Below are 11666 nucleotides of genomic sequence, written 5' to 3' on the forward strand. Positions count from 1 at the left end.
GGAATTTGTCTTCAGGCCTGCTTCTGACTGGCTATTTGAGCAAGTTATTTCACTCTTCTAGGTTTCCCATTGTCCATCTGTGGAAATGAGACTAATTCTCCATGAAGTTTATTCTGGAATTGTTTTTCCTTTCTCTGCCCTGTTTGTTTAGATCTGTCATAAGAGCAGTAACAATAGTACACGCTTTCAACTTACACTTACCAGAATCTTTTGTATTATTTGGTCACCGTGTCAAAAGTCTGAGGATTTCCAGCTGGACACTATCACTCCACTTCCAGATAAGGAAAGTGAGCTAAGACGGGAAGAGTATATATGACTTGGCAAGGTCACAGAGCCCCTAGAACACAGATGTATCTGACTGTGGTCTCTCAGACGTCTATGGTATGTTGTATGCATTGTTCTGGCCAAAGTGCTAGCGATACACCACCAATCCCATATTTTTTGGTAATGGAATATGCACACAAAGATTACCTGTTAACCAAAGGTATCTATTACTGAGTAATTGAGTAAACTACAATTCCTTTTCGTCTTACAGACTTGACTGTGAAGAAAGAATCCCTTCTTTTTTTTAGATGAAATTCCCCCATTGTTGTGTGCTACACACTCCCCTCTTATTTTCCTTTTTATAACCATGCTAACCAGGACCTGACCAATACTTCCCTATCCTTCTGTGCCTTCTCCAAATCAGTTCTTCACTGTTTCCCCAGCCTTCCTAGGACAACAGCCATCAGTTCAGTTCAGTTCAGTCGCTCAGTCGTGTCCGACTCTTTGCGATCCCATGAATCGCAGCACGCCAGGCCTGCCATCAGGTGGCCCTAATTCTTCCTGTTTTCTGTGTGCTGTCTAGGCTCAAAGTATTAGAAGTACCATAATGAAAAATGAAACATTCAGTCAAAACCCCATCTCATGTAGCTACATGGAAGACGGGGATTCATTTTACTTTACATCATTATTCAATTCTATGTGAGCACTAGCCTTGGAATGGGTATCTTTCAGCAATGGTCTGTTTGGACTTGAACTACTGTATGTTTTGATTTATTCCTAAACTTTGAAATTCTGTAGAAGAACAAAAGTCAAGATTGGAAGCTGTCTTGACAATTTTCTTGTGAGGTTTTTTTGTTTTTGTTTTTTGACTCCGTGTTTTAGTTCTAATTGTATGAAAAGTATGCAGAGTTTCAGTTTCATTTTCAGTGAAACTGGGGAGTACCAGAATTGACTTGGAAACTCCACAACAAGAATAAACACTAAAAGAATATCTGGAATTTTTTCTATTAAGAAAATTACATTTTCTTAGGACTTTTGGTAGTGCTTTTAAGGAATTTAAATTTTTGAATGTATTCACACAAATACAAACAGGGTAGAGTAAGAAAAGCTGTCTTGAGAAGTTTCCTTCCTATCTCTCCCTCTCACTGTCTTCCACTCACGTAGTTCTCATCTCTTCCACCGAATAGTTAATCAACCACTTGTCAGTTGTTTGTTTATCAACCCAAAGATTTTTCAATGTAAAAAAAAAATGCATTACAAATATATCTTCCTTCTTGTTTCCTTTTTTTTTTAACCTAATAGCACACACCACATAATAATCTGTACCTTTTTTCACTAAACTATATATGAGTACTTCATATCAGTACACAGTTTCCTTATTATTGTCTATTGTATTATATTAGCTGAGTGTTTGAATTCTGTGCATTTATCAAAACATATTTATTCAGCTCTTTAATGAGGGACAGTAAGTTGCTTCTAAAGTTTTACCTGAAGAAACGAATTAATACTTTGTTCACGTGTTACTTCACATACTGAGTGGAGTGTATCTATAGGATAATTTTCATTGGCTCATATTGGTGAGTCAAAAAGTGTGTAAGCTTGTAATCCTCCACAACATGGATTTTTTTGCTAATCTGAGGCGTGAAAGAAAAAAGATACCTCAGTATAGTTTTAATTTACACTGTTCTCAGTATGAGTCAGAGGGAACATCCGTTTAAAAACCTTTTCAAATACAAGCTGTGTGTCCACACTCTTGATTTTCTTTTGGGCTCTTGATGATTTTCATTCATACAAAGCACAACAAATAAGTGTATATTCACCATTCCCTAAGTTTGCTATGGGGTAGGCTTCTTTGTTGGGAGAAGGTGGCTATTCTTACCTTCTTTGTAACTGAAGCTACATACAGGTGGTTAGTTTTGGCAAGCCCCAACAAACCCTACATCTTTTCTTTCTATTTTTAAGATTTGACCAAGTTGAACTGGAGCAAACAGAATTATATTTATCCCCGAAGTCCTTCTCTTCGTATCGCACTTCTCCACACGGTTGAAATTTGCTCAGTGTGGGAAAGAAAAAAAAAGTTCAACTAAGAAAAACTCCCAGTCTTTTTTCCTCTGTTAGTCACTTTAAAATCATTCACCGGTTCTTATTTTTTAATTTTTTAAATTTTTTTTTCATTTATTTTTATTATTTGGAGGCTAATTACTTTACAGTATTGTAGTGGTTTTTGTCATACATTGACATGAATCAGCCATGGATTTACATGTATTCCCCATCCCGATCCCCATTCACCGGTTCTTACAATAAAACTGGAGTAAGTGATAATGTGAAAAGAAAAAAAAGTGGAATTGTCTACAACAGAATAAATCTAACACTTATCACTAAATGATGATTTGCTCTTTTTTCTTCTCTTCCAAGTTTGAAAACAATTTTTCAATCCATATACAGTTTTCAGAAACTTGGAAAAGCAACAGCATGTTCTGATATCTCTAAATATGTTCTAAAATTAACCTATTGGCTTCCTAGTGCGCCACATGGAAAACAAGGAAAAGCGTGAAAGGAGGATGAGGTGGCCTATACTCTGAATATTGATTGATTGAGCATGTATTGTTGAGCAGTAATTATGAGCTAGGACTTCTCTTGTGGCCCAGCTGGTAAAGAATCTGCCTGCAATGCGGGAGACCTGGGTTCGATATCTGGGTTGGGAAGATAACCTGGAGAAGGAATAGACTGCCCACTCCAGTATTCTGGCCCGGAGAATTTCATGAACTGTACAGTCCGTGGGGTCACAAAGAGTCAGACTCGACTGAGCGACTTTCACAGTCACTTATGAGCCAGGCCTTCTACTGAATGGGCTTCTCAGGTGGCGCTAGTGGTAAAGAATCCTCCTGCCAATGCAGGAGACGCATGAGATGCAGGTTCAATCCCTGGGTCAGGAAGATCCCCTGGAGTGGGAAATGGCAACCTGCTCTGGCATTCTTGCCTGGAAAATTCCATGGACAGAGGAACCTGGTTAGTTACAGTCCATGAGTCCATGGGCAGCAAAGAGGTGGACACAACTGAGTGACTGAGCACACTTCTACTGAACAGATCAAATACATGCATGCATGCTAAGTCACTTCAGTCTTATCTGACTGTAGCCCCCCAGGCTCCTTCCTCTGTCCGTGGGATTCTCCAGGCAAGAATACTGGATTGGGTTACCGTGCCCTCCTCCAGGGGATCTTCCCCACCCCGTGATTGAACCTGTGTCTCTTTACCACTGGCTTCACCTGGAAAGACCATGAAATATGAATTAGTAAATAAAAAAGGTGTGCTCCTGCCTTCTCAGAGCTGGAATCCTACACTCATCCATCTTTACCCAGATTACAGTGAGGATTATCTGGAACAGCTTTGCAACAATACCAATGCCTGGACCCAAGGTAAGAAATTCTAGGGGTGCAACTCAGGAAAAAGTATTTCTCAAAACTCCCCAGATGATTCTAAGAGAAGCCAGAGTTGAAAACCACCAGTCTACATACCCTAGAGGTAGCTACAAAACCACAAAATATTTTCAAGAGGAAGTGGTCGTGGAAATTTTCTGTGATGTAATATGAACTACATAGCATCAACTTTGAAGCATTCTTGCCATGTTTATCTTAAAATCAATAAAGTTTTAAGCCTCTCAATACAATTTTTGGATAACTTAGAGGATAGAAGGAAAAGTTAAATGGCATCTCAAGGAAAAATATCAAACAGTTCCAGAACGGCACTTTCTCCAAGACAAATAGATTGGTTTCTTCACAAAGAAAGCAATATCAAGAAAGCAGAAAGGGGTTAGGAGTGGAGTGGGGACTGGTACACATTAAAAGAGAAGGAACAAGGGCTTCAATCCCTGAGTCAAGAAGATCCCCTGCAGTAGGAAATGACAGCCCACTCCCTGGGTCAGGAAGATCCCTGGAGAAGGAAATGGCAACCCCCTCCAGTATTCTTGCCTGGGAAATCCCATGGACCGAGGAGCCTGGTGGGCTACAGTCCGCAGGGTTGCAAAGAGTCAGACATGACTGAACATGGACACAAAGAAACAGCAACCAAATAAAACACTTTAATTATGTCCTGGTTCGCAAAATTCTTGGGGATAATTTTGAGGGGCAATTTAGGAAATTTAAGTTATATACTAGAAATTAGATGATATTAGTTTAACATTGTCAATTTTTCTTAGGTGTTTAGAAATCTCAATATCACTGTCCAAGAATGTCCTTACTTTTAGGAGATGCATGTTGAAATACTTAAGTATGTCAGCAACTTTCAAATTGTTCTTCAGCAGCCCAAGAGGAAATCACACATATAGACAAGCAAATATAGTCATATTTTTTAAGACATTCGAAAGAGGCTCAAGTGTTAAAGATGAAAGCGTCTGCTGAATAGTGATGATAATTGTATTTAATTAACTACCATTTACTGAGTTCTATGTTCCAGATACTGTACTAATGACTTTATATGTTGGTATTATTTCGTTTTACAAGCAAGCATTACCATTTTAATTTCACAAATGAGAAAACTAAAGCATTAGTATTTTAATTCCATGAATGAGACAACCGAAGCTTGTAAAGAATAAATAATTTTTTCAAGTTCACACTGAACCAGATTTTGAACCAAGTTCTTCCTCTTTCCATTGTGGGTGATCTTGAGTATTACGTGTGCAACATTGCTCTGCCCCAAAAAGTACACACACTTTATATTTGCTTCCATTACAGCACTTACTACCATGAACGTCCAGTGAGTGTTTATGTGTCTGCTCTATAGACTGTGTCTTCCTTGTCACAGGAAGACTATGGTCTTTGGAGTCCGGCCCACCTGGATTCAGATCTTGGCTCTGTTACTTAGTTGATGTTGTTCTTTGGCAATTTTTAAACACTTCCCTCAGTTTCAGTTCCTTCTTTTGCGAAGATGGATATAATATTAAGTGTTTTATAGGACTGAAAGCATTAGCACAGTTCTGGCATATAGTGAATGCTCAGGAAATATTTCCTCTCTCCTTACCTTTTTAACAATTTAATGACCACAAATGACTTCTGCTCACACTGAGAAATCCCCGATGCTCAGTGATTGCTCAGTACTAAATCCTGCAGTTGTGTCCATTCACTGTCAACTTGGCATCAGGGACCATAGCTTTGAATCCCTGAAGCCTACAAAGGAGAATTCAGCTAGTCTTTAAAAATACATATGTGTGTTAGTATTAAATCATTGGTATACCTGGAGAAGGAAATGGCAACCCACTCCAACATTCTTGCCTGGGAAATCCCATGAACAGAGGAGCCTGGTGTGCTACAGTCCAGGGGGTCACAAAAGAGTCAGACACGGCTGAGGAACTAAATAACAAGAGAGTGCAATGAGAATCTATATCTATTTTCTAAGAAAGAGGAAACAGACAGTTTTTAAATAGGAGAGAAGCTGATATTGCTGGAGAAAGTAAAGATGTGTTTTGCTTTGAAAAGATAAAAATAAAATTAATGATCAGTATGCTAGTCATTGTGACTTCACTTATTAAGCTTGTGCCGGGTATTAAAAGTTCCCTCTAGGAACGTAAAATTATGATATTTTCAATGGGTTTCTAAAATTCAGGCAGGAATAGTTATTTGTAATATATTTAGGAATTAAGAAATGACATTCCAGGTAAATGGAATAGTCTGAGTAAAGTCATAGAAACGGGAAAATGTAAAAAAAATTTTTCCAGAGACAGGTAGTAAACTCAGTTGTATTGCTATACATGTAAAAGCATAAAGAAGAGGTAAGATTGGAAAGTTTGGCTGAAAACCTTCAGGCTTCAGTATGAAAAAACTACTATCAGTTTTGGAGCAACTGAACAATTTAAGTTTCTGAGATCTCACATATCAGACCTAGTCTAATCTAGAAGTATGTTGTGTGTGTATCTGTATGTGTCCTGTTGGGCAGATGCAGGGGTGGCAGTTGGATAGGTGGTCATTTCTCTATTCTCTGAATGCAATGGGACTAGAATGGTGAGGGAAAGTAAGGGAGATTTGGGGGGGATAGAAAAATTAGAGGATATAGCTACTGACTGGATGTAGGCAACAAGCATGGATAAAGAGGCCAAGTTGGCTTTGAGGTCTGTAGCCTGAGTAACCAAGAAAATAAAGGTACCATGATCAGAAGTGAGAGAGTCAAACTCCCCTCCCATCCAGGCTGCCACATGACATTGAGCAGAGTTCCCTGTGCTATATACTAGGACCTTGTTGATTATCCATTTTAAATAGACCGGTGTGTACATGTCCATCCTAGACTCCCTAACTATCCCTTCCTCCTATCCTTCCTCCCTGGCAACCATAAGTTCATTTTCTAAATCTGTGAGTCTGTTTCTGTTTTGTACATAAGTTCATTTGTTAGATTCCTCAAATAAGGGATGTCATACTACATTTCTCCTTTTCTGTCTGTCTGACTTACTTCACTCAGTATGACCATCTCTAGGTCTAACCATGTTGCTACAAATGGTATTATTTCATTTTTAATGGCTGAGTAATATTCCATTGTATATATGTTGCACATCTTTGGGCTTCTCTGGTAATTCAGCTGGTAAAGAATCTGCCTGCAATGCAGGAGACCCTGGGTTGATTCCTGGGTTGGGAAGTTCCCCTGGAGAAAGGATAGGATACCCACTCTAGTATTCTTGGGCTTCCCTGGTGGCTCAGATGATAAAGAATCCATCTGCAATGTGGGAGACATGGGTTTGATCCCTGGGTTGGAAAGATCCCCTGGAGAAGGGAATGGCAACCCAATCCAGTATTCTTGCCTGAAGAATCTCATGGACAGAGGAGCCTGGCGAGCTACAGTCCATGGGGTCGCAAAGAGTCAGATATGACTGAGTGACTAGGCACAGCACAGCACATCTTTATCCATTCCTGTGTCTTGGCTATTGTAAACAGTGCTGCAATGAACATTGGGATGCATGTATTCTTTCGGGGTTGGGGGACAATGGATACATGTATTTGTATGTCTGAGTCTCTTTGCTCTCTACCTGAAACTGTCACAACATAACTGTTAATCCATTTTTCTCCAATATAAAATGAAAAGTTAAAAAAAGTAAGTGAGAAAGTAATAATAATGAGCTGTTTCAAGGGACTTGAGAAATTTCCTAGTGGAAAAGGTAAATTAGTTCATTTGTTAGATTCTGCTAGAATCTAGCTAGAGTTTGCTAGACTTGTGCCTTCTTTTAATTAGTAACACCACAATCCACCGATAGAGGCAGGTCATCATAAAGCTGAAGTCTTGAAGATCTCTCTCTCCTCAACTTAGGTTGCAGAACACCTAACATCCTATGAGCTGATGCCTGGGCATAGAGCGAAAGCAAGGGCTTGGCACAGTAGGCACAGACTGGCTTAGAAGAGCCCTAGCCTGAAGCTTCATGGCTGTTCCATGGCCCATAGGATCTATAATTCCTTCTGTCTCATGGATAGTCTGGTTGAGAAAAAAGATATAATTTGGGAAAAGTAAGTTTAGGGTAGCTACATAGTATTAATAAATCAAAATATCACTACTCTCCTTTATTTATTCAATAGATATTGAACACCTAATAAATACCAGGTATTGTGGGTACCGTTGGCATTGTAGATTAGGTCTTTGTGTGAGTGCATTTTTATTCTAATTATTCTATTAGCATTTTATTCTCCATCTGATTCTAACAGTAAGCACATAAATGAATAAACAGTTTTGGAGAGTGATAGTATTCTCCTAAGATTTTCTTGAAATGTCTCTTAATTTTTAGAAATGATCTAAAACTTACCTGCCTTGGCAATACTCATGACTGACTCCATATCCTTCAGGTCTAATTCAAGAGAAATTTTTTGACCCTCTCTAAGTAGAGCCCAACAGCTGTTTCCCTCCCAGTAATGACCACCATCTGTAATGATTGTTTATTATTTATTCCCTTGTTTAATGTCTGTCTTACCCACGAGAATGGTAGCCTCATGACAGCAGGAATCTTGTCCGCTTTTTCTCATGGGGGTTTCCTTTTTCAAGGGCCAGACCCATAGGAGGTTCTTAGTAAACTCTGTGAAATTAGGGTGACCAACTGTTCCACTTTGCCAGGAGGTAAGGGTTTGCCTAAGACATAGGATTTTGGGGGCTACAACCAGGATGAAGTGAAAAAAGTATGAAGTGAAAGTGTTAGTTGCTCAGCTGTGTTCGACTCTTTGCGACCCCATGGATTGTAGCCTGCCAGGCTTCCCTATTCATGGAATTCTCGAGGCAAGAAAACAGGGTGAGGGGGCAGCCATTCCCTTCTCCAGGAGATCTTCCCCACCCACGGATCAAACCCAGGTCTACTGCATCGCAGGCAGATTCTTTACCATCTGCTTCCATTCATGGAATTCTTCAGGGAAGAATACTGAAGTGGGTAGCCATTCCCTTCTCCAGGGTATTTCCTGACCCAGGGATTGAGCCTGAGTCTCCTTCATTGCAGGTGGATTCTTTACCACTGAGCCACCAGGGAAGCCCAGAACCAGGACAGTCCTGAGCAGATTGAGATGCTTGGTCACCCTATATGAAATGCACATCTGTTAGATAAGAAATTAGTCCCCCAAATTAGCCCCAGACCTTCAGTCATTGAAGCTGAATGTCAAAGCTTATGAAACCAGACCCAGGAGAGAGGTATCACTATGCCATGGGATGGTGAGTTGCAGCCACTGCCTCTTGTGTTAGGCCGAACCTTAGGGAAAGTGAAAGCAGATCCCTGGGGACTCTTTGAAGCATCCTCATCACTATAATAATGCAGACATTGAACTCTAGGGAAAGATATAACCACTACTATAGTCATAACCAACTCCGTAGAGTTGGGTCAAGTCCATCACTTCTGGGCCTCCTCAGGCCTCTTGGCTGGTTGCTGAGGTATCCAGATGGAATCAGTTTAAAAACTGACAACTAAAAACAGTCTTAATATGAAGTAGTATTTGCCAGCTAGAAAATACCTCTGAAATCGAATCTCCAATCCCCTCATTTTACAGTTGAGCAAACTCAACTGAAGTGTTAACTTCTCCAACAGAGAGCCAAGTTCTATAGGATCCCTGTTATTAATACTTATTCCTATGCTAACCAGGGTTCCTTTCAAAGAGTGTTCACTGCTTTCACGTTACAGGTGAGAAAATGAGTCCTTTCTGTTATCTGCTCTCAACAGGCTATCCTGTTTTACATTTTCTTCCTCATTTTGTATGCTCTGGAACAAGTTCAGCTAGCCTTTTTTGCAAATGACTTATTTCAATATACTGGTTGGTTCTCCCTAAAATAACTGTCTAACAGATTCAAACATTGCTTCTTCCTGGTTTAATTACTCTGAGATTTAGAGTAAAAAATTTCCCTGCTATGTAAATCACAGAGAAAGAAAGAAAGGGAATTTTTTTAAAAAAGAAGATAAAAGAAAATAAAAGGAAAGAAAGCCTAAAACTGTAAAAAATTGTGAAACCTAGTATAGGCACCTTATCAAGTTAGATATTCTTAGAGTTATATCACTGTGATATACTTTAAAGGCTAGGTTTTTTCCCTCACCAGTGGAAAGACACAGGCCAAACAGTCATTTTTATTTTGTTGTATGTTTTGAATCAAAAAATGACAACTGTCAACTATTAACCTTGGTGCAAGAGTGGGGGCAGGGCTAGCCAAAATTGCATCTATTTAGAGATATTTTCAAAACAGTATGTCCCAGTTCAGCTATTTTGGGGGGAAAAGTACAGCTTGTTAGTATTTTGGAAGTTAGAAAGTTTGGGCTCACAACTGCCTTTTGTAACAGCTGGTGTTTGACTTTTAACTTAGGAAGGCAGGGCATTTCAAAAAGAGTTTGTTATGAGTTCTTAAGAAACAAAACAGAACTTAAGACAAATGTTTCATATATCTGGGGGATTTTATCCAGGCTAAGATACTTTATTTGACCTTCTGTTGTGGATTTCTTGTTGTGAGAGGTGTTAAATTCATCCTTTCACAGAGAAGGCCTTGGTCTTTCTTAGGCTTATTTTCTTACGTGCTTTTTCTGGGGAGATAATCTCTTTAAAATCACTGAGAAATACATTCTGGACTGGAAAATACCTATTTATTCCATCTCTTTCCAAATTTCACCTCTGCTGGCAACAGGCATGTCCTTCCACCCCATTTACTCATCAAACACATCTCGAAAACATACACTCTGACTCTCTCCACAGACCTGAAGTGAATGGACTATTCCACTAATAGACATTTCCATGTATTCAACCTCCATTTTCCTTTCATTCTTGACCACTCTTCAGAGACAGCTAATTGGAGATAATTATGTGGGTAACTGTAGATTCTAAGGTTATCACTGGTTAATTCCAAGCCCTAGAAACATTAGTCATATGCTAGTGGTGTTAATGTGTATGAGGTTTGACTTTAAAGAAGCTCTCTATCCAGACTCAAAGCTCTTTTGTGGGTTTAATGCTCATAATACACATCACAGTCTAAGAGAATACACACACAGTCACGTCACAGCAAGAGAAAACTCATCCTGATAAACTCTGTGAGATGCATAACATTCTTTAACAAACTTTTCATGTATATAATTTTGTGTGTGTATATGTGTTCATGTCTTTATATGCATGTGTGTGTGCTCAGTCGTCTCCGACTCTGCAGCTCCATGAACTGTAGACTGCCAGGCTCCTCTGTCCATGGAATTTCCCAGGCAAAAGTACTGGAGTGGATTGCCATTTCCTTCTCAAGGGGATCTTCTAGACCCAGGGATCAAACCTGTAGTCTCTTGTGTCTCCTACATTGGCAAGTGAGTTCTTTACCAGCTGAGCCACGAATTCTCTGGACTTTTTATTAAGTTATACTTTATAAATGTGATTAATCAACGAGCAGGAAAAGGTAAAACAATAACTTGACCAGTATACGTTGCTTTAAAATGCAAACCTTAAATACAGACATTTAGGGAGTTCCTGGCCTAGTGGTTAGGATTCTGAGATTTACTGCCGAGGTCTGGGTTCAATCCCTGGTCATGGAACTGATATCCTGTAAGCTGCATCAGTTCAGATCAATTCAGTTCAGTTGCTCAGTCATGTCTGACTCTTTGCACAGCACGCCATGAACCACAGCACGCCAGGCATCCCTGTCCATCAAATCCTGGAGTTCACCCAAACTCATGTCCATTGAGTCGGTGATGCCATCCAACCATCTCATCCTCTGTCGTCCCCTTCTCCTCCTGCCCTCAATCCTTCCCAGCATCAGGGTCTTTTCAAATGAGTCAGCTCTTCCCATCAGGTGGCCAAAATATTGGAGTTTCAGCTTCAACATCAGTCCTTCCAGTGAACACCCAGGACTGATCTCCTTTAGGATGGACTGGTTGGATCTCCTTGCAGTCAAAAGGACTCTCAGGAGTCTTCCTCAACACCACAGTTCAAAAGCATCAATTCTTT

Source organism: Dama dama, chromosome 6 (genome assembly GCF_033118175.1).
Source record: "Dama dama isolate Ldn47 chromosome 6, ASM3311817v1, whole genome shotgun sequence".
In the NCBI taxonomy this organism is placed as follows: Eukaryota; Metazoa; Chordata; class Mammalia; order Artiodactyla; family Cervidae; genus Dama; species Dama dama.